General features: G+C 33.2%; 7 non-coding genes across 7 annotated transcripts; all 7 read left to right on the top strand.

Annotated features, from left to right (window-relative positions):
• The first annotated feature begins 348 nt into the window (after positions 1 to 348).
• On the top strand, positions 349 to 430 carry TRNAL-UAG (transfer RNA leucine (anticodon UAG)). The gene has a single exon. It is a non-coding gene; the product is annotated as a tRNA-Leu (tRNA).
• A 1,454-nt stretch (positions 431 to 1,884) lies between these two features.
• TRNAL-UAG (transfer RNA leucine (anticodon UAG)) lies at positions 1,885 to 1,966 on the top strand. The gene has a single exon. It is a non-coding gene; the product is annotated as a tRNA-Leu (tRNA).
• A 1,924-nt stretch (positions 1,967 to 3,890) lies between these two features.
• Positions 3,891 to 3,972, top strand: TRNAL-UAG (transfer RNA leucine (anticodon UAG)). The gene has a single exon. It is a non-coding gene; the product is annotated as a tRNA-Leu (tRNA).
• A 1,454-nt stretch (positions 3,973 to 5,426) lies between these two features.
• Positions 5,427 to 5,508, top strand: TRNAL-UAG (transfer RNA leucine (anticodon UAG)). The gene has a single exon. It is a non-coding gene; the product is annotated as a tRNA-Leu (tRNA).
• A 7,890-nt stretch (positions 5,509 to 13,398) lies between these two features.
• Positions 13,399 to 13,480, top strand: TRNAL-AAG (transfer RNA leucine (anticodon AAG)). The gene has a single exon. It is a non-coding gene; the product is annotated as a tRNA-Leu (tRNA).
• A 2,488-nt stretch (positions 13,481 to 15,968) lies between these two features.
• TRNAL-UAG (transfer RNA leucine (anticodon UAG)) lies at positions 15,969 to 16,050 on the top strand. Its single transcript has one exon. It is a non-coding gene; the product is annotated as a tRNA-Leu (tRNA).
• A 4,535-nt stretch (positions 16,051 to 20,585) lies between these two features.
• TRNAL-UAG (transfer RNA leucine (anticodon UAG)) lies at positions 20,586 to 20,667 on the top strand. Its single transcript has one exon. It is a non-coding gene; the product is annotated as a tRNA-Leu (tRNA).
• Positions 20,668 to 21,216: the final 549 nt, after the last annotated feature.

The following is a 21,216-nucleotide window of genomic DNA, read 5'->3' as shown; positions in this document are numbered from 1 at the left end:
CCCATTCAAATCCCACTGCTGCCATTATTATGAGGTTTTGAGAACCCTTTGATCTAATTCTTATGATTTTGTATTTTCATGAGTGTGTTAATTTCTGTTTAGAAAGAGACAGTTGAAAGAATCATTGATTTTTCCTATTGTTAAGAGACATGCAAATTAGCATGTGATATAATCTTCTTTTGTATTTGTATGATTTAGCAGTTTTCAGTTAAGATAAAGACCGTTGATAGAATCTTTGTTTTTGCCTAATGTTTAGAGACATGCCCATTTTCCAAAATGTACTAATTTTAAATGTTGTCAAATGTACTTCACTTTCTCTAAGGAAGCTTAATTAATCATGCTGTTTAAGGTAGCATGGCCGAGTGGTCTAAGGCGCTGGATTTAGGCTCCAGTCTCTTTGGAGGCGTGGGTTCAAATCCCACTGCTGCCAACATATTGAGGTTTTGAAAACCTTTTCAGCTTATATTTATGATTTTGCTAACAGAAAAATTAGCATATTTTTGTATGAGTGCGTGCTTTGCTTTTTTGGAAAAGACAAAAGATAGAATCATTGCTTTTTCCTTTTTGTTTAGAGACCTATCCATTTTCCACAATGCACAAGTTTAAAATGTAGTCAGATACACTAAACTTACTCTAAGGAAGCTCTTTTAATGATGCATTAGGTAGCATGGCCGAGCGGTCTAAGGCGCTTGATTAAGGCTCCAGTCTCTTTGGAGGCGTGGGTTCAAATCCCACTGCTGCCAGTATTATGAGGTTTTGAGAACCCTTTGATCTAATTCTGAGTATTTTGTATTTCCATGAGTGTGTGCATTTCTGTTTTGGAAAAGACAGTTGAAAGAATCATTGATTGTTCCTATTGTTTAGAGACTTACCTAAATTTTAACAGACTTGTGGGTTCAAATGCCACTAGTATGAGTTCTTTTAAACCTTTTTATCTTATTCTTATAATTATGCTAACATGCAAAATTAGCATATGCTTTAAACCCACTGCTGCCAGTATTATAAGATCTTGAAATGTTTTTGTACTTATTCTTATGATTTTGCTAGCATGCAAATTAGCATGTGATATAATCTTCTTTTGTATTTGTATGATTTAGCAGTTTCAGTTAAGATAAAGACCGTTGATAGAATCTTTGTTTTTGCCTAATGTTTAGAGACATGCCCATTTTCCATATTTTGTATTTCCATGAGTGTGTGCATTTCTGTTTTGGAAAAGACAGTTTTAGACTTTAGTTTAGAGACTTACCTAAATTTTAACAGACTTGTGGGTTCAAATGCCACTAGTATGAGTTCTTTTAAACCTTTTTATCTTATTCTTATAATTATGCTAACATGCAAAATTAGCATCTGCTTTAAACCCACTGCTGCCAGTATTATGAGATCTTGAAATGTTTTTGTACTTATTCTTATGATTATGCTAGCATGCAAATTAGCATGTGATTTAATCTTCTTTTGTATTTGCATGATTTTGCATTTTTCAGTTCAGATAAAGACTGTTGAAAGAATCCTTGCTTTTTTCTAATGTTTAGAGACATGCCCATTCAAATCCCACTGCTGCCATTATTATGAGGTTTTGAGAACCCTTTGATCTAATTCTTATGATTTTGTATTTTCATGAGTGTGTTAATTTCTGTTTAGAAAGAGACAGTTGAAAGAATCATTGATTTTTCCTATTGTTAAGAGACATGCAAATTAGCATGTGATATAATCTTCTTTTGTATTTGTATGATTTAGCAGTTTTCAGTTAAGATAAAGACCGTTGATAGAATCTTTGTTTTTGCCTAATGTTTAGAGACATGCCCATTTTCCAAAATGTACTAATTTTAAATGTTGTCAAATGTACTTCACTTTCTCTAAGGAAGCTTAATTAATCATGCTGTTTAAGGTAGCATGGCCGAGTGGTCTAAGGCGCTGGATTTAGGCTCCAGTCTCTTTGGAGGCGTGGGTTCAAATCCCACTGCTGCCAACATATTGAGGTTTTGAAAACCTTTTCAGCTTATATTTATGATTTTGCTAACAGAAAAATTAGCATATTTTTGTATGAGTGCGTGCTTTGCTTTTTTGGAAAAGACAAAAGATAGAATCATTGCTTTTTCCTTTTTGTTTAGAGACCTATCCATTTTCCACAATGCACAAGTTTAAAATGTAGTCAGATACACTAAACTTACTCTAAGGAAGCTCTTTTAATGATGCTTTAGGTAGCATGGCCGAGCGGTCTAAGTCGCTGGATTAAGGCTCCAGTCTCTTCGGAGGCGTGGGTTCAAATCCCACTGCTGCCAGTATTATGAGGTTTTGAGAACCCTTTTATCTAATTCTGAGTATTTTGTATTTCCATGAGTGTGTGCATTTCTGTTTTGGAAAAGACAGTTGAAAGAATCATTGATTGTTCCTATTGTTTAGAGACTTACCTAAATTTTAACAGACTTGTGAGTTCAAATCCCACTGCTGCCACTAGTATGAGTTCTTTTAAACCTTTTTATCTTATTCTTATAATTATGCTAACATGCAAAATTAGCATATGCTTTAAACCCACTGCTGCCAGTATTATGAGAAATGTTTTTTCATGAAATGTTTTTGTACTTATTCTTATGATTTTGCTAACATGCAAATTAGCATGTGATTTAATCTTCTTTTGTATTTGCATGATTTTGTAGTTTTCAGTTCAGATAAAGACTGTTGATAGAATCCTTGCTTTTTTCTAATGTTTAGAGACATGCCCATTCAAATCCCACTGCTGCCATTATTATGAGGTTTTGAGAACCCTTTGATCTAATTCTTATGATTTTGTATTTTCATGAGTGTGTTAATTTCTGTTTAGGAAAAGACAGTTGAAAGAATCATTGATTTTTCCTATTGTTAAGAGACTTACCCATATTCCAACAGACTTGTGAGTTCAAATCCCACTGCTGCCACTAGTATGAGTTCTTTTAAACCTTTTTATCTCATTCTTATAATTATGCTAACATGCAAAATTAGCATATGCTTTAATCTCACTGCTACCAGTATTATAAGATCTTGAAATGTTTTTGTACTTATTCTTATGATTTTGCTAGCATGCAAATTAGCATGTGATATAATCTTCTTTTGTATTTGTATGATTTAGCAGTTTCAGTTAAGATAAAGACCGTTGATAGAATCTTTGTTTTTGCCTAATGTTTAGAGACATGCCCATTTTCCATATTTTGTATTTCCATGAGTGTGTGCATTTCTGTTTTGGAAAAGACAGTTTTAGACTTTAGTTTAGAGACTTACCTAAATTTTAACAGACTTGTGGGTTCAAATGCCACTAGTATGAGTTCTTTTAAACCTTTTTATCTTATACTTATAATTATGCTAACATGCAAAATTAGCATATGCTTTAAACCCACTGCTGCCAGTATTATGAGATCTTGAAATGTTTTTGTACTTATTCTTATGATTTTGCTAGCATGCAAATTAGCATGTGATTTAATCTTCTTTTGTATTTGCATGATTTTGCATTTTTCAGTTCAGATAAAGACTGTTGAAAGAATCCTTGCTTTTTTCTAATGTTTAGAGACATGCCCATTCAAATCCCACTGCTGCCATTATTATGAGGTTTTGAGAACCCTTTGATCTAATTCTTATGATTTTGTATTTTCATGAGTGTGTTAATTTCTGTTTAGAAAGAGACAGTTGAAAGAATCATTGATTTTTCCTATTGTTAAGAGACATGCAAATTAGCATGTGATATAATCTTCTTTTGTATTTGTATGATTTAGCAGTTTTCAGTTAAGATAAAGACCGTTGATAGAATCTTTGTTTTTGCCTAATGTTTAGAGACATGCCCATTTTCCAAAATGTACTAATTTTAAATGTTGTCAAATGTACTTCACTTTCTCTAAGGAAGCTTAATTAATCATGCTGTTTAAGGTAGCATGGCCGAGTGGTCTAAGGCGCTGGATTTAGGCTCCAGTCTCTTTGGAGGCGTGGGTTCAAATCCCACTGCTGCCAACATATTGAGGTTTTGAAAACCTTTTCAGCTTATATTTATGATTTTGCTAACAGAAAAATTAGCATATTTTTGTATGAGTGCGTGCTTTGCTTTTTTGGAAAAGACAAAAGATAGAATCATTGCTTTTTCCTTTTTGTTTAGAGACCTATCCATTTTCCACAATGCACAAGTTTAAAATGTAGTCAGATACACTAAACTTACTCTAAGGAAGCTCTTTTAATGATGCATTAGGTAGCATGGCCGAGCGGTCTAAGGCGCTTGATTAAGGCTCCAGTCTCTTCGGAGGCGTGGGTTCAAATCCCACTGCTGCCAGTATTATGAGGTTTTGAGAACCCTTTGATCTAATTCTGAGTATTTTGTATTTCCATGAGTGTGTGCATTTCTGTTTTGGAAAAGACAGTTGAAAGAATCATTGATTGTTCCTATTGTTTAGAGACTTACCTAAATTTTAACAGACTTGTGGGTTCAAATGCCACTAGTATGAGTTCTTTTAAACCTTTTTATCTTATTCTTATAATTATGCTAACATGCAAAATTAGCATATGCTTTAAACCCACTGCTGCCAGTATTATAAGATCTTGAAATGTTTTTGTACTTATTCTTATGATTTTGCTAGCATGCAAATTAGCATGTGATATAATCTTCTTTTGTATTTGTATGATTTAGCAGTTTCAGTTAAGATAAAGACCGTTGATAGAATCTTTGTTTTTGCCTAATGTTTAGAGACATGCCCATTTTCCATATTTTGTATTTCCATGAGTGTGTGCATTTCTGTTTTGGAAAAGACAGTTTTAGACTTTAGTTTAGAGACTTACCTAAATTTTAACAGACTTGTGGGTTCAAATGCCACTAGTATGAGTTCTTTTAAACCTTTTTATCTTATTCTTATAATTATGCTAACATGCAAACTTAGCATATGCTTTAAACCCACTGCTGCCAGTATTATGAGATCTTGAAATGTTTTTGTACTTATTCTTATGATTTTGCTAGCATGCAAATTAGCATGTGATTTAATCTTCTTTTGTATTTGCATGATTTTGCATTTTTCAGTTCAGATAAAGACTGTTGAAAGAATCCTTGCTTTTTTCTAATGTTTAGAGACTTGCCCATTCAAATCCCACTGCTGCCATTATTATGAGGTTTTGAGAACCCTTTGATCTAATTCTTATGATTTTGTATTTTCATGAGTGTGTTAATTTCTGTTTAGAAAGAGACAGTTGAAAGAATCATTGATTTTTCCTATTGTTAAGAGACATGCAAATTAGCATGTGATATAATCTTCTTTTGTATTTGTATGATTTAGCAGTTTTCAGTTAAGATAAAGACCGTTGATAGAATCTTTGTTTTTGCCTAATGTTTAGAGACATGCCCATTTTCCAAAATGTACTAATTTTAAATGTTGTCAAATGTACTTCACTTTCTCTAAGGAAGCTTAATTAATCATGCTGTTTAAGGTAGCATGGCCGAGTGGTCTAAGGCGCTGGATTTAGGCTCCAGTCTCTTTGGAGGCGTGGGTTCAAATCCCACTGCTGCCAACATATTGAGGTTTTGAAAACCTTTTCAGCTTATATTTATGATTTTGCTAACAGAAAAATTAGCATATTTTTGTATGAGTGCGTGCTTTGCTTTTTTGGAAAAGACAAAAGATAGAATCATTGCTTTTTCCTTTTTGTTTAGAGACCTATCCATTTTCCACAATGCACAAGTTTAAAATGTAGTCAGATACACTAAACTTACTCTAAGGAAGCTCTTTTAATGATGCATTAGGTAGCATGGCCGAGCGGTCTAAGGCGCTGGATTAAGGCTCCAGTCTCTTCGGAGGTGTGGGTTCAAATCCCACTGCTGCCAGTATTATGAGGTTTTGAGAACCCTTTGATCTAATTCTGAGTATTTTGTATTTCCATGAGTGTGTGCATTTCTGTTTTGGAAAAGACAGTTGAAAGAATCATTGATTGTTCCTATTGTTTAGAGACTTACCTAAATTTTAACAGACTTGTGGGTTCAAATGCCACTAGTATGAGTTCTTTTAAACCTTTTTATCTTATTCTTATAATTATGCTAACATGCAAAATTAGCATATGCTTTAAACCCACTGCTGCCAGTATTATAAGATCTTGAAATGTTTTTGTACTTATTCTTATGATTTTGCTAGCATGCAAATTAGCATGTGATATAATCTTCTTTTGTATTTGTATGATTTAGCAGTTTCAGTTAAGATAAAGACCGTTGATAGAATCTTTGTTTTTGCCTAATGTTTAGAGACATGCCCATTTTCCATATTTTGTATTTCCATGAGTGTGTGCATTTCTGTTTTGGAAAAGACAGTTTTAGACTTTAGTTTAGAGACTTACCTAAATTTTAACAGACTTGTGGGTTCAAATGCCACTAGTATGAGTTCTTTTAAACCTTTTTATCTTATTCTTATAATTATGCTAACATGCAAAATTAGCATATGCTTTAAACCCACTGCTGCCAGTATTATGAGATCTTGAAATTTTTTTGTACTTATTCTTATGATTTTGCTAGCATGCAAATTAGCATGTGATTTAATCTTCTTTTGTATTTGCATGATTTTGCATTTTTCAGTTCAGATAAAGACTGTTGAAAGAATCCTTGCTTTTTTCTAATGTTTAGAGACATGCCCATTCAAATCCCACTGCTGCCATTATTATGAGGTTTTGAGAACCCTTTGATCTAATTCTTATGATTTTGTATTTTCATGAGTGTGTTAATTTCTGTTTAGAAAGAGACAGTTGAAAGAATCATTGATTTTTCCTATTGTTAAGAGACATGCAAATTAGCATGTGATATAATCTTCTTTTGTATTTGTATGATTTAGCAGTTTTCAGTTAAGATAAAGACCGTTGATAGAATCTTTGTTTTTGCCTAATGTTTAGAGACATGCCCATTTTCCAAAATGTACTAATTTTAAATGTTGTCAAATGTACTTCACTTTCTCTAAGGAAGCTTAATTAATCATGCTGTTTAAGGTAGCATGGCCGAGTGGTCTAAGGCGCTGGATTTAGGCTCTAGTCTCTTTGGAGGCGTGGGTTCAAATCCCACTGCTGCCAACATATTGAGGTTTTGAAAACCTTTTCAGCTTATGTTTATGATTTTGCTAACAGAAAAATTAGCATATTTTTGTATGAGTGCGTGCTTTGCTTTTTTGGAAAAGACAAAAGATAGAATCATTGCTTTTTCCTTTTTGTTTAGAGACCTATCCATTTTCCACAATGCACAAGTTTAAAATGTAGTCAGATACACTAAACTTACTCTAAGGAAGCTCTTTTAATGATGCATTAGGTAGCATGGCCGAGCGGTCTAAGGCGCTGGATTAAGGCTCCAGTCTCTTCGGAGGCGTGGGTTCAAATCCCACTGCTGCCAGTATTATGAGGTTTTGAGAACCCTTTGATCTAATTCTGAGTATTTTGTATTTCCATGAGTGTGTGCATTTCTGTTTTGGAAAAGACAGTTGAAAGAATCATTGATTGTTCCTATTGTTTAGAGACTTACCTAAATTTTAACAGACTTGTGAGTTCAAATCCCACTGCTGCCACTAGTATGAGTTATTTTAAACCTTTTTATCTAATTCTTATAATTATGCTAACATGCAAAATTAGCATATGCTTTAATCTCACTGCTGCCAGTATTATGAGATCTTGAAATGTTTTTGTACTTATTCTTATGATTTTGCTAGCATGCAAACTAGCATGTGATATAGTCTTCTTTTGTATTTGTATGATTTAGCAGTTTTCAGTTAAGATAAAGACCGTTGATAGAATCTTTGTTTTTGCCTAATGTTTAGAGACATGCCCATTTTCCAAAATGTACTAATTTTAAATGTTGTCAAATGTACTTCTCTTTCTCTAAGGAAGCTTAATTAATCATGCTGTTTAAGGTAGCATGACCGAGTAGTCTAAGGCGCTGGATTTAGGCTCCAGTCTCTTTGGAGGCGTGGGTTCAAATACCACTGCTGCCAACATCTTGAGGTTTTGAAAACCTTTTCAGCTTATATTTATGATTTTGCTAATAGAAAAATTAGCATATTTTTGTATGAGTGCGTGCTTTGCTTTTTTGGAAAAGACAAAAGATAGAATCATTGCTTTTTCCTTTTTGTTTAGAGACCTATCCATTTTCCACAATGCACAAGTTTAAAATGTAGTCAGATACACTAAACTTACTCTAAGGAAGCTCTTTTAATGATGCATTAGGTAGCATGGCCGAGCGGTCTAAGGCGCTGGATTAAGGCTCCAGTCTCTTCGGAGGCGTGGGTTCAAATCCCACTGCTGCCATTATTATGAGGTTTTGAGAACCCTTTGATCTAATTCTGAGTATTTTGTATTTCCATGAGTGTGTGCATTTCTGTTTTGGAAAAGACAGTTGAAAGAATCATTGATTGTTCCTATTGTTTAGAGACTTACCTAAATTTTAACAGACTTGTGGGTTCAAATGCCACTAGTATGAGTTCTTTTAAACCTTTTTATCTTATTCTTATAATTATGCTAACATGCAAAATTAGCATATGCTTTAAACCCACTGCTGCCAGTATTATGAGATCTTGAAACGTTTTTGTACGTATTCTTATGATTTTGCTAACATGCAAATTAGCATGTGATTTAATCTTCTTTTGTATTTGCATGATTTTGCAGTTTTCAGTTCAGATAAAGACTGTTGATAGAATCCTTGCTTTTTTCTAATGTTTAGAGACATGCCCATTCAAATCCCACTGCTGCCATTATTATGAGGTTTTGAGAACCCTTTGATCTAATTCTTATGATTTTGTATTTTCATGAGTGTGTTAACTTCTGTTTAGGAAAAGACAGTTGAAAGAATCATTGATTTTTCCTATTGTTAAGAGACTTACCCATATTCCAACAGACTTGTGAGTTCAAATCCCACTGCTGCCACTAGTATGAGTTCTTTTAAACCTTTTTATCTCATTCTTATAATTATGCTAACATGCAAAATTAGCATATGCTTTAAACCCACTGCTGCCAGTATTATGAGATCTTGAAATGTTTTTGTACTTATTCTTATGATTTTGCTAGCATGCAAATTAGCATGTGATTTAATCTTCTTTTGTATTTGCATGATTTTGCAGTTTTCAGTTCAGATAAAGACTGTTGAAAGAATCCTTGCTTTTTTCTAATGTTTATAGACATGCCCATTCAAATCCCACTGCTGCCATTATTATGAGGTTTTGAGAACCCTTTGATCTAATTCTTATGATTTTGTATTTTCATGAGTGTGTTAATTTCTGTTTAGAAAGAGACAGTTGAAAGAATCATTGATTTTTCCTATTGTTAAGAGACATGCAAATTAGCATGTGATATAATCTTCTTTTGTATTTGTATGATTTAGCAGTTTTCAGTTAAGATAAAGACCGTTGATAGAATCTTTGTTTTTGCCTAATTTTTAGAGACATGCCCATTTTCCAAAATGTACTAATTTTAAATGTTGTCAAATGTACTTCACTTTCTCTAAGGAAGCTTAATTAATCATGCTGTTTAAGGTAGCATGGCCGAGTGGTCTAAGGCGCTGGATTTAGGCTCCAGTCTCTTTGGAGGCGTGGTTTCAAATCCCACTGCTGCCAACATATTGAGGTTTTGAAAACCTTTTCAGCTTATATTTATGATTTTGCTAACAGAAAAATTAGCATATTTTTGTATGAGTGCGTGCTTTGCTTTTTTGGAAAAGACAAAAGATAGAATCATTGCTTTTTCCTTTTTGTTTAGAGACCTATCCATTTTCCACAATGCACAAGTTTAAAATGTAGTCAGATACACTAAACTTACTCTAAGGAAGCTCTTTTAATGATGCATTAGGTAGCATGGCCGAGCGGTCTAAGGCGCTGGATTAAGGCTCCAGTCTCTTCGGAGGCGTGGGTTCAAATCCCACTGCTGCCATTATTATGAGGTTTTGAGAACCCTTTGATCTAATTCTGAGTATTTTGTATTTCCATGAGTGTGTGCATTTCTGTTTTGGAAAAGACAGTTGAAAGAATCATTGATTGTTCCTATTGTTTAGAGACTTACCTAAATTTTAACAGACTTGTGGGTTCAAATGCCACTAGTATGAGTTCTTTTAAACCTTTTTATCTTATTCTTATAATTATGCTAACATGCAAAATTAGCATATGCTTTAAACCCACTGCTGCCAGTATTATGAGATCTTGAAATGTTTTTGTACGTATTCTTATGATTTTGCTAACATGCAAATTAGCATGTGATTTAATCTTCTTTTGTATTTGCATGATTTTGCAGTTTTCAGTTCAGATAAAGACTGTTGATAGAATCCTTGCTTTTTTCTAATGTTTAGAGACATGCCCATTCAAATCCCACTGCTGCCATTATTATGAGGTTTTGAGAACCCTTTGATCTAATTCTTATGATTTTGTATTTTCATGAGTGTGTTAACTTCTGTTTAGGAAAAGACAGTTGAACGAATCATTGATTTTTCCTATTGTTAAGAGACTTACCCATATTCCAACAGACTTGTGAGTTCAAATCCCACTGCTGCCACTAGTATGAGTTCTTTTAAACCTTTTTATCTCATTCTTATAATTATGCTAACATGCAAAATTAGCATATGCTTTAAACCCACTGCTGCCAGTATTATGAGATCTTGAAATGTTTTTGTACTTATTCTTATGATTTTGCTAGCATGCAAATTAGCATGTGATTTAATCTTCTTTTGTATTTGCATGATTTTGCAGTTTTCAGTTCAGATAAAGACTGTTGAAAGAATCCTTGCTTTTTTCTAATGTTTATAGACATGCCCATTCAAATCCCACTGCTGCCATTATTATGAGGTTTTGAGAACCCTTTGATCTAATTCTTATGATTTTGTATTTTCATGAGTGTGTTAATTTCTGTTTAGAAAGAGACAGTTGAAAGAATCATTGATTTTTCCTATTGTTAAGAGACATGCAAATTAGCATGTGATATAATCTTCTTTTGTATTTGTATGATTTAGCAGTTTTCAGTTAAGATAAAGACCGTTGATAGAATCTTTGTTTTTGCCTAATGTTTAGAGACATGCCCATTTTCCAAAATGTACTAATTTTAAATGTTGTCAAATGTACTTCACTTTCTCTAAGGAAGCTTAATTAATCATGCTGTTTAAGGTAGCATGGCCGAGTGGTCTAAGGCGCTGGATTTAGGCTCCAGTCTCTTTGGAGGCGTGGTTTCAAATCCCACTGCTGCCAACATATTGAGGTTTTGAAAACCTTTTCAGCTTATATTTATGATTTTGCTAACAGAAAAATTAGCATATTTTTGTATGAGTGCGTGCTTTGCTTTTTTGGAAAAGACAAAAGATAGAATCATTGCTTTTTCCTTTTTGTTTAGAGACCTATCCATTTTCCACAATGCACAAGTTTAAAATGTAGTCAGATACACTAAACTTACTCTAAGGAAGCTCTTTTAATGATGCATTAGGTAGCATGGCCGAGCGGTCTAAGGCGCTGGATTAAGGCTCCAGTCTCTTCTGAGGCGTGGGTTCAAATCCAACTGCTGCCAGTATTATGAGGTTTTGAGAACCCTTTGATCTAATTCTGAGGATTTTGTATTTCCATGAGTGTGTGCATTTCTGTTTTGGAAAAGACAGTTGAAAGAATCATTGATTGTTCCTATTGTTTAGAGACTTACCTAAATTTTAACAGACTTGTGGGTTCAAATGCCACTAGTATGAGTTCTTTTAAACCTTTTTATCTTATTCTTATAATTATGCTAACATGCAAAATTAGCATATGCTTTAAACCCACTGCTGCCAGTATTATGAGATCTTGAAATGTTTTTGTACTTATTCTTATGATTTTGCTAACATGCAAATTAGCATGTGATTTAATCTTCTTTTGTATTTGCATGATTTTGCAGTTTTCAGTTCAGATAAAGACTGTTGATAGAATCCTTGCTTTTTTCTAATGTTTAGAGACATGCCCATTCAAATCCCACTGCTGCCATTATTATGAGGTTTTGAGAACCCTTTGATCTAATTCTTATGATTTTGTATTTTCATGAGTGTGTTAACTTCTGTTTAGGAAAAGACAGTTGAAAGAATCATTTATTTTTCCTATTGTTAAGAGACTTACCCATATTCCAACAGACTTGTGAGTTCAAATCCCACTGCTGCCACTAGTATGAGTTCTTTTAAACTTTTTTATCTCATTCTTATAATTATGCTAACATGCAAAATTAGCATATGCTTTAAACCCACTGCTACCAGTATTATAAGATCTTGAAATGTTTTTGTACTTATTCTTATGATTTTGCTAGCATGCAAATTAGCATGTGATATAATCTTCTTTTGTATTTGTATGATTTAGCAGTTTCAGTTAAGATAAAGACCGTTGATAGAATCTTTGTTTTTGCCTAATGTTTAGAGACAGCCCATTTTCCATATTTTGTATTTCCATGAGTGTGTGCATTTCTGTTTTGGAAAAGACAGTTTTAGACTTTAGTTTAGAGACTTACCTAAATTTTAACAGACTTGTGGGTTCAAATGCCACTAGTATGAGTTCTTTTAAACCTTTTTATCTTATTCTTATAATTATGCTAACATGCAAAATTAGCATATGCTTTAAACCCACTGCTGCCAGTATTATGAGATCTTGAAATGTTTTTGTACTTATTCTTATGATTTTGCTAGCATGCAAATTAGCATGTGATTTAATCTTCTTTTGTATTTGCATGATTTTGCAGTTTTCAGTTCAGATAAAGACTGTTGAAAGAATCCTTGCTTTTTTCTAATGTTTAGAGACATGCCCATTCAAATCCCACTGCTGCCATTATTATGAGGTTTTGAGAACCCTTTGATCTAATTCTTATGATTTTGTATTTTCATGAGTGTGTTAATTTCTGTTTAGAAAGAGACAGTTGAAAGAATCATTGATTTTTCCTATTGTTAAGAGACATGCAAATTAGCATGTGATATAATCTTCTTTTGTATTTGTATGATTTAGCAGTTTTCAGTTAAGATAAAGACCGTTGATAGAATCTTTGTTTTTGCCTAATGTTTAGAGACATGCCCATTTTCCAAAATGTACTAATTTTAAATGTTGTCAAATGTACTTCACTTTCTCTAAGGAAGCTTAATTAATCATGCTGTTTAAGGTAGCATGGCCGAGTGGTCTAAGGCGCTGGATTTAGGCTCCAGTCTCTTTGGAGGCGTGGTTTCAAATCCCACTGCTGCCAACATATTGAGGTTTTGAAAACCTTTTCAGCTTATATTTATGATTTTGCTAACAGAAAAATTAGCATATTTTTGTATGAGTGCGTGCTTTGCTTTTTTGGAAAAGACAAAAGATAGAATCATTGCTTTTTCCTTTTTGTTTAGAGACCTATCCATTTTCCACAATGCACAAGTTTAAAATGTAGTCAGATACACTAAACTTACTCTAAGGAAGCTCTTTTAATGATGCATTAGGTAGCATGGCCGAGCGGTCTAAGGCGCTGGATTAAGGCTCCAGTCTCTTCAGAGGCGTGGGTTCAAATCCCACTGCTGCCAGTATTATGAGGTTTTGAGAACCCTTTGATCTAATTCTGAGGATTTTGTATTTCCATGAGTGTGTGCATTTCTGTTTTGGAAAAGACAGTTGAAAGAATCATTTATTGTTCCTATTGTTTAGAGACTTACCTAAATTTTAACAGACTTGTGGGTTCAAATGCCACTAGTATGAGTTCTTTTAAACCTTTTTATCTTATTCTTATAATTATGCTAACATGCAAAATTAGCATATGCTTTAAACCCACTGCTGCCAGTATTATGAGATCTTGAAATGTTTTTGTACTTATTCTTATGATTTTGCTAACATGCAAATTAGCATGTGATTTAATCTTCTTTTGTATTTGCATGATTTTGCAGTTTTCAGTTCAGATAAAGACTGTTGATAGAATCCTTGCTTTTTTCTAATGTTTAGAGACATGCCCATTCAAATCCCACTGCTGCCGTTATTATGAGGTTTTGAGAACCCTTTGATCTAATTCTTATGATTTTGTATTTTCATGAGTGTGTTAACTTCTGTTTAGGAAAAGACAGTTGAAAGAATCATTGATTTTTCCTGTTGTTAAGAGACTTACCCATATTCCAACAGACTTGTGAGTTCAAATCCCACTGCTGCCACTAGTATGAGTTCTTTTAAACCTTTTTATCTCATTCTTATAATTATGCTAACATGCAAAATTAGCATATGCTTTAAACCCACTGCTGCCAGTATTATGAGATCTTGAAATGTTTTTGTACTTATTCTTATGATTTTGCTAGCATGCAAATTAGCATGTGATTTAATCTTCTTTTGTATTTGCATGATTTTGCAGTTTTCAGTTCAGATAAAGACTGTTGAAAGAATCCTTGCTTTTTTCTAATGTTTAGAGACATGCCCATTCAAATCCCACTGCTGCCATTATTATGAGGTTTTGAGAACCCTTTGATCTAATTCTGAGTATTTTGTATTTCCATGAGTGTGTGCATTTCTGTTTTGGAAAAGACAGTTGAAAGAATCATTGATTGTTCCTATTGTTTAGAGACTTACCTAAATTTTAACAGACTTGTGGGTTCAAATGCCACTAGTATGAGTTCTTTTAAACCTTTTTATCTTATTCTTATAATTATGCTAACATGCAAAATTAGCATATGCTTTAAACCCACTGCTGCCAGTATTATGAGATCTTGAAATGTTTTTGTACTTATTCTTATGATTTTGCTAACATGCAAATTAGCATGTGATTTAATCTTCTTTTGTATTTGCATGATTTTGCAGTTTTCAGTTCAGATAAAGACTGTTGATAGAATCCTTGCTTTTTTCTAATGTTTAGAGACATGCCCATTCAAATCCCACTGCTGCCATTATTATGAGGTTTTGAGAACCCTTTGATCTAATTCTTATGATTTTGTATTTTCATGAGTGTGTTAATTTCTGTTTAGGAAAAGACAGTTGAAAGAATCATTGATTTTTCCTATTGTTAAGAGACTTACCCATATTCCAACAGACTTGTGAGTTCAAATCCCACTGCTGCCACTAGTATGAGTTCTTTTAAACCTTTTTATCTCATTCTTATAATTATGCTAACATGCAAAATTAGCATATGCTTTAATCTCACTGCTACCAGTATTATAAGATCTTGAAATGTTTTTGTACTTATTCTTATGATTTTGCTAGCATGCAAATTAGCATGTGATATAATCTTCTTTTGTATTTGTATGATTTAGCAGTTTCAGTTAAGATAAAGACCGTTGATAGAATCTTTGTTTTTGCCTAATGTTTAGAGACATGCCCATTTTCCATATTTTGTATTTCCATGAGTGTGTGCATTTCTGTTTTGGAAAAGACAGTTTTAGACTTTAGTTTAGAGACTTACCTAAATTTTAACAGACTTGTGGGTTCAAATGCCACTAGTATGAGTTCTTTTAAACCTTTTTATCTTATTCTTATAATTATGCTAACATGCAAAATTAGCATATGCTTTAAACCCACTGCTGCCAGTATTATGAGATCTTGAAATGTTTTTGTACTTATTCTTATGATTTTGCTAGCATGCAAATTAGCATGTGATTTAATCTTCTTTTGTATTTGCATGATTTTGCAGTTTTCAGTTCAGATAAAGACTGTTGAAAGAATCCTTGCTTTTTTCTAATGTTTAGAGACATGCCCATTCAAATCCCACTGCTGCCATTATTATGAGGTTTTGAGAACCCTTTGATCTAATTCTTATGATTTTGTATTTTCATGAGTGTGTTAATTTCTGTTTAGAAAGAGACAGTTGAAAGAATCATTGATTTTTCCTATTGTTAAGAGACATGCAAATTAGCATGTGATATAATCTTCTTTTGTATTTGTATGATTTAGCAGTTTTCAGTTAAGATAAAGACCGTTGATAGAATCTTTGTTTTTGCCTAATGTTTAGAGACATGCCCATTTTCCAAAATGTACTAATTTTAAATGTTGTCAAATGTACTTCACTTTCTCTAAGGAAGCTTAATTAATCATGCTGTTTAAGGTAGCATGGCCGAGTGGTCTAAGGCGCTGGATTTAGGCTCCAGTCTCTTTGGAGGCGTGGGTTCAAATCCCACTGCTGCCAACATATTGAGGTTTTGAAAACCTTCTCAGCTTATATTTATGATTTTGCTAACAGAAAAATTAGCATATTTTTGTATGAGTGCGTGCTTTGCTTTTTTGGAAAAGACAAAAGATAGAATCATTGCTTTTTCCTTTTTGTTTAGAGACCTATCCATTTTCCACAATGCACAAGTTTAAAATGTAGTCAGATACACTAAACTTACTCTAAGGAAGCTCTTTTAATGATGCATTAGGTAGCATGGCCGAGCGGTCTAAGGCGCTGGATTAAGGCTCCAGTCTCTTCGGAGGTGTGGGTTCAAATCCCACTGCTGCCAGTATTATGAGGTTTTGAGAACCCTTTGATCTAATTCTGAGGATTTTGTATTTCCATGAGTGTGTGCATTTCTGTTTTGGAAAAGACAGTTGAAAGAATCATTGATTGTTCCTATTGTTTAGAGACTTACCTAAATTTTAACAGACTTGTGGGTTCAAATGCCACTAGTATGAGTTCTTTTAAACCTTTTTATCTTATTCTTATAATTATGCTAACATGCAAAATTAGCATATGCTTTAAACCCACTGCTGCCAGTATTATGAGATCTTGAAATGTTTTTGTACTTATTCTTATGATTTTGCTAACATGCAAATTAGCATGTGATTTAATCTTCTTTTGTATTTGCATGATTTTGCAGTTTTCAGTTCAGATAAAGACTGTTGATAGAATCCTTGCTTTTTTCTAATGTTTAGAGACATGCCCATTCAAATCCCACTGCTGCCATTATTATGAGGTTTTGAGAACCCTTTGATCTAATTCTTATGATTTTGTATTTTCATGAGTGTGTTAATTTCTGTATAGGAAAAGACAGTTGAAAGAATCATTGATTTTTCCTATTGTTAAGAGACTTACCCATATTCCAACAGACTTGTGAGTTCAAATCCCACTGCTGCCACTAGTATGAGTTCTTTTAAACCTTTTTATCTCATTCTTATAATTATGCTAACATGCAAAATTAGCATATGCTTTAATCTCACTGCTACCAGTATTATAAGATCTTGAAATGTTTTTGTACTTATTCTTATGATTTTGCTAGCATGCAAATTAGCATGTGATATAATCTTCTTTTGTATTTGTATGATTTAGCAGTTTCAGTTAAGATAGAGACCGTTGATAGAATCTTTGTTTTTGCCTAATGTTTAGAGACATGCCCATTTTCCATATTTTGTATTTCCATGAGTGTGTGCATTTCTGTTTTGGAAAAGACAGTTTTAGACTTTAGTTTAGAGACTTACCTAAATTTTAACAGACTTGTGGGTTCAAATGCCACTAGTATGAGTTCTTTTAAACCTTTTTATCTTATTCTTATAATTATGCTAACATGCAAAATTAGCATATGCTTTAAACCCACTGCTGCCAGTATTATGAGATCTTGAAATGTTTTTGTACTTATTCTTATGATTTTGCTAGCATGCAAATTAGCATGTGATTTAATCTTCTTTTGTATGTGCATGATTTTGCATTTTTCAGTTCAGATAAAGACTGATGAAAGAATCCTTGCTTTTTTCTAATGTTTAGAGACATGCCCATTCAAATCCCACTGCTGCCATTATTATGAGGTTTTGAGAACCCTTTGATCTAATTCTTATGATTTTGTACTTTCATGAGTGTGTTAATTTCTGTTTAGGAAAAGACAGTTGAAAGAAATATTGATTTTTCCTATTGTTAAGAGACTTACCCATATTCCAACAGACTTGTGAGTTCAAATCCCACTGCTGCCACTAGTATGAGTTCTTTTAAACCTTTTTATCTAATTCTTATAATTATGCTAACATGCAAAATTAGCATATGCTTTAATCTCACTGCTGCCAGTATTATGAGATCTTGAAATGTTTTTGTACTTATTCTTATGATTTTGCTAGCATGCAAATTAGCATGTGATATAGTCTTCTTTTGTATTTGTATGATTTAGCAGTTTTCAGTTAAGATAAAGACCGTTGATAGAATCTTTGTTTTTGCCTAATGTTTAGAGACATGCCCATTTTCCAAAATGTACTAATTTTAAATGTTGTCAAATGTACTTCACTTTCTCTAAGGAAGCTTAATTAATCATGCTGTTTAAGGTAGCATGACCGAGTAGTCTAAGGCGCTGGATTTAGGCTCCAGTCTCTTTGGAGGCGTTGGTTCAAATCCCACTGCTGCCAACATCTTGAGGTTTTGAAAACCTTTTCAGCTTATATTTATGATTTTGCTAATAGAAAAATTAGCATATTTTTGTATGAGTGCGTGCTTTGCTTTTTTGGAAAAGACAAAAGATAGAATCATTGCTTTTTCCTTTTTGTTTAGAGACCTATCCATTTTCCACAATGCACAAGTTTAAAATGTAGTCAGATACACTAAACTTACTCTAAGGAAGCTCTTTTAATGATGCATTAGGTAGCATGGCCGAGCGGTCTAAGGCGCTGGATTAAGGCTCCAGTCTCTTCGGAGGCGTGGGTTCAAATCCCACTGCTGCCAGTATTATGAGGTTTTGAGAACCCTTTGATCTAATTCTGAGTATTTTGTATTTCCATGAGTGTGTGCATTTCTGTTTTGGAAAAGACAGTTGAAAGAATCATTGATTGTTCCTATTGTTTAGAGACTTACCTAAATTTTAACAGACTTGTGGGTTCAAATGCCACTAGTATGAGTTCTTTTAAACCTTTTTATCTTATTCTTATAATTATGCTAACATGCAAAATTAGCATATGCTTTAAACCCACTGCTGCCAGTATTATGAGATCTTGAAATGTTTTTGTACTTATTCTTATGATTTTGCTAACATGCAAATTAGCATGTGATTTAATCTTCTTTTGTATTTGCATGATTTTGCAGTTTTCAGTTCAGATAAAGACTGTTGATAGAATCCTTGCTTTTTTGTAATGTTTAGAGACATGCCCATTCAAATCCCACTGCTGCCATTATTATGAGGTTTTGAGAACCCTTTGATCTAATTCTTATGATTTTGTATTTTCATGAGTGTGTTAACTTCTGATTAGGAAAAGACAGTTGAAAGAATCATTGATTTTTCCTATTGTTAAGAGACTTACCCATATTCCAACAGACTTGTGAGTTCAAATCCCACTGCTGCCACTAGTATGAGTTCTTTTAAACCTTTTTATCTCATTCTTATAATTATGCTAACATGCAAAATTAGCATATGCTTTAAACCCACTGCTGCCAGTATTATGAGATCTTGAAATGTTTTTGTACTTATTCTTATGATTTTGCTAGCATGCAAATTAGCATGTGATTTAATCTTCTTTTGTATTTGCATGATTTTGCAGTTTTCAGTTCAGATAAAGACTGTTGAAAGAATCCTTGCTTTTTTCTAATGTTTAGAGACATGCCCATTCAAATCCCACTGCTGCCATTATTATGAGGTTTTGAGAACCCTTTGATCTAATTCTGAGTATTTTGTATTTCCATGAGTGTGTGCATTTCTGTTTTGGAAAAGACAGTTGAAAGAATCATTGATTGTTCCTATTGTTTAGAGACTTACCTAAATTTTAACAGACTTGTGAGTTCAAATCCCACTGCTGCCACTAGTATGAGTTCTTTTAAACCTTTTTATCTCATTCTTATAATTATGCTAACATGCAAAATTAGCATATGCTTTAATCTCACTGCTACCAGTATTATAAGATCTTGAAATGTTTTTGTACTTATTCTTATGATTTTGCTAGCATGCAAATTAGCATGTGATATAATCTTCTTTTGTATTTGTATGATTTAGCAGTTTCAGTTAAGATAAAGACCGTTGATAGAATCTTTGTTTTTGCCTAATGTTTAGAGACATGCCCATTTTCCATATTTTGTATTTCCATGAGTGTGTGCATTTCTGTTTTGGAAAAGACAGTTTTAGACTTTAGTTTAGAGACTTACCTAAATTTTAACAGACTTGTGGGTTCAAATGCCACTAGTATGAGTTCTTTTAAACCTTTTCATCTTATTCTTATAATTATGCTAACATGCAAAATTAGCATATGCTTTAAACCCACTGCTGCCAGTATTATGAGATCTTGAAATGTTTTTGTACTTATTCTTATGATTTTGCTAGCATGCAAATTAGCATGTGATTTAATCTTCTTTTGTATTTGCATGATTTTGCATTTTTCAGTTCAGATAAAGACTGTTGAAAGAATCCTTGCTTTTTTCTAATGTTTAGAGACATGCCCATTCAAATCCCACTGCTGCCATTATTATGAGGTTTTGAGAACCCTTTGATCTAATTCTTATGATTTTGTATTTTCATGAGTGTGTTAATTTCTGTTTAGAAAGAGACAGTTGAAAGAATCATTGATTTTTCCTATTGTTAAGAGACATGCAAATTAGCATGTGATATGATCTTCTTTTGTATTTGTATGATTTAGCAGTTTTCAGTTAAGATAAAGACCGTTGATAGAATCTTTGTTTTTGCCTAATGTTTAGAGACATGCCCATTTTCCAAAATGTACTAATTTTAAATGTTGTCAAATGTACTTCACTTTCTCTAAGGAAGCTTAATTAATCATGCTGTTTAAGGTAGCATGGCCGAGTGGTCTAAGGCGCTGGATTTAGGCTCCAGTCTCTTTGGAGGCGTGGGTTCAAATCCCACTGCTGCCAACATATTGAGGTTTTGAAAACCTTTTCAGCTTATATTTATGATTTTGCTAACAGAAAAATTAGCATATTTTTGTATGAGTGCGTGCTTTGCTTTTTTGGAAAAGACAAAAGATAGAATCATTGCTTTTTCCTTTTTGTTTAGAGACCTATCCATTTTCCACAATGCACAAGTTTAAAATGTAGTCAGATACACTAAACTTACTCTAAGGAAGCTCTTTTAATGATGTATTAGGTAGCATGGCCGAGCGGTCTAAGGCGCTGGATTAAGGCTCCAGTCTCATCGGAGGCGTGGGTTCAAATCCCACTGCTGCCAGTATTATGAGGTTTTGAGAACCCTTTGATCTAATTCTGAGGATTTTGTATTTCCATGAGTGTGTGCATTTCTGTTTTGGAAAAGACAGTTGAAAGAATCATTGATTGTTCCTATTGTTTAGAGACTTACCTAAATTTTAACAGACTTGTGGGTTCAAATGCCACTAGTATGAGTTCTTTTAAACCTTTTTATCTTATTCTTATAATTATGCTAACATGCAAAATTAGCATATGCTT

The sequence above is a fragment of the Ranitomeya variabilis genome, unplaced genomic scaffold (genome assembly GCF_051348905.1).
Source record: "Ranitomeya variabilis isolate aRanVar5 unplaced genomic scaffold, aRanVar5.hap1 Scaffold_292, whole genome shotgun sequence".
Classification (NCBI taxonomy): domain Eukaryota; kingdom Metazoa; phylum Chordata; class Amphibia; order Anura; family Dendrobatidae; genus Ranitomeya; species Ranitomeya variabilis.
The sequence above is the reverse complement of the archived record's forward strand: the minus strand, read 5'-3'. Positions and strand labels throughout refer to the sequence as shown.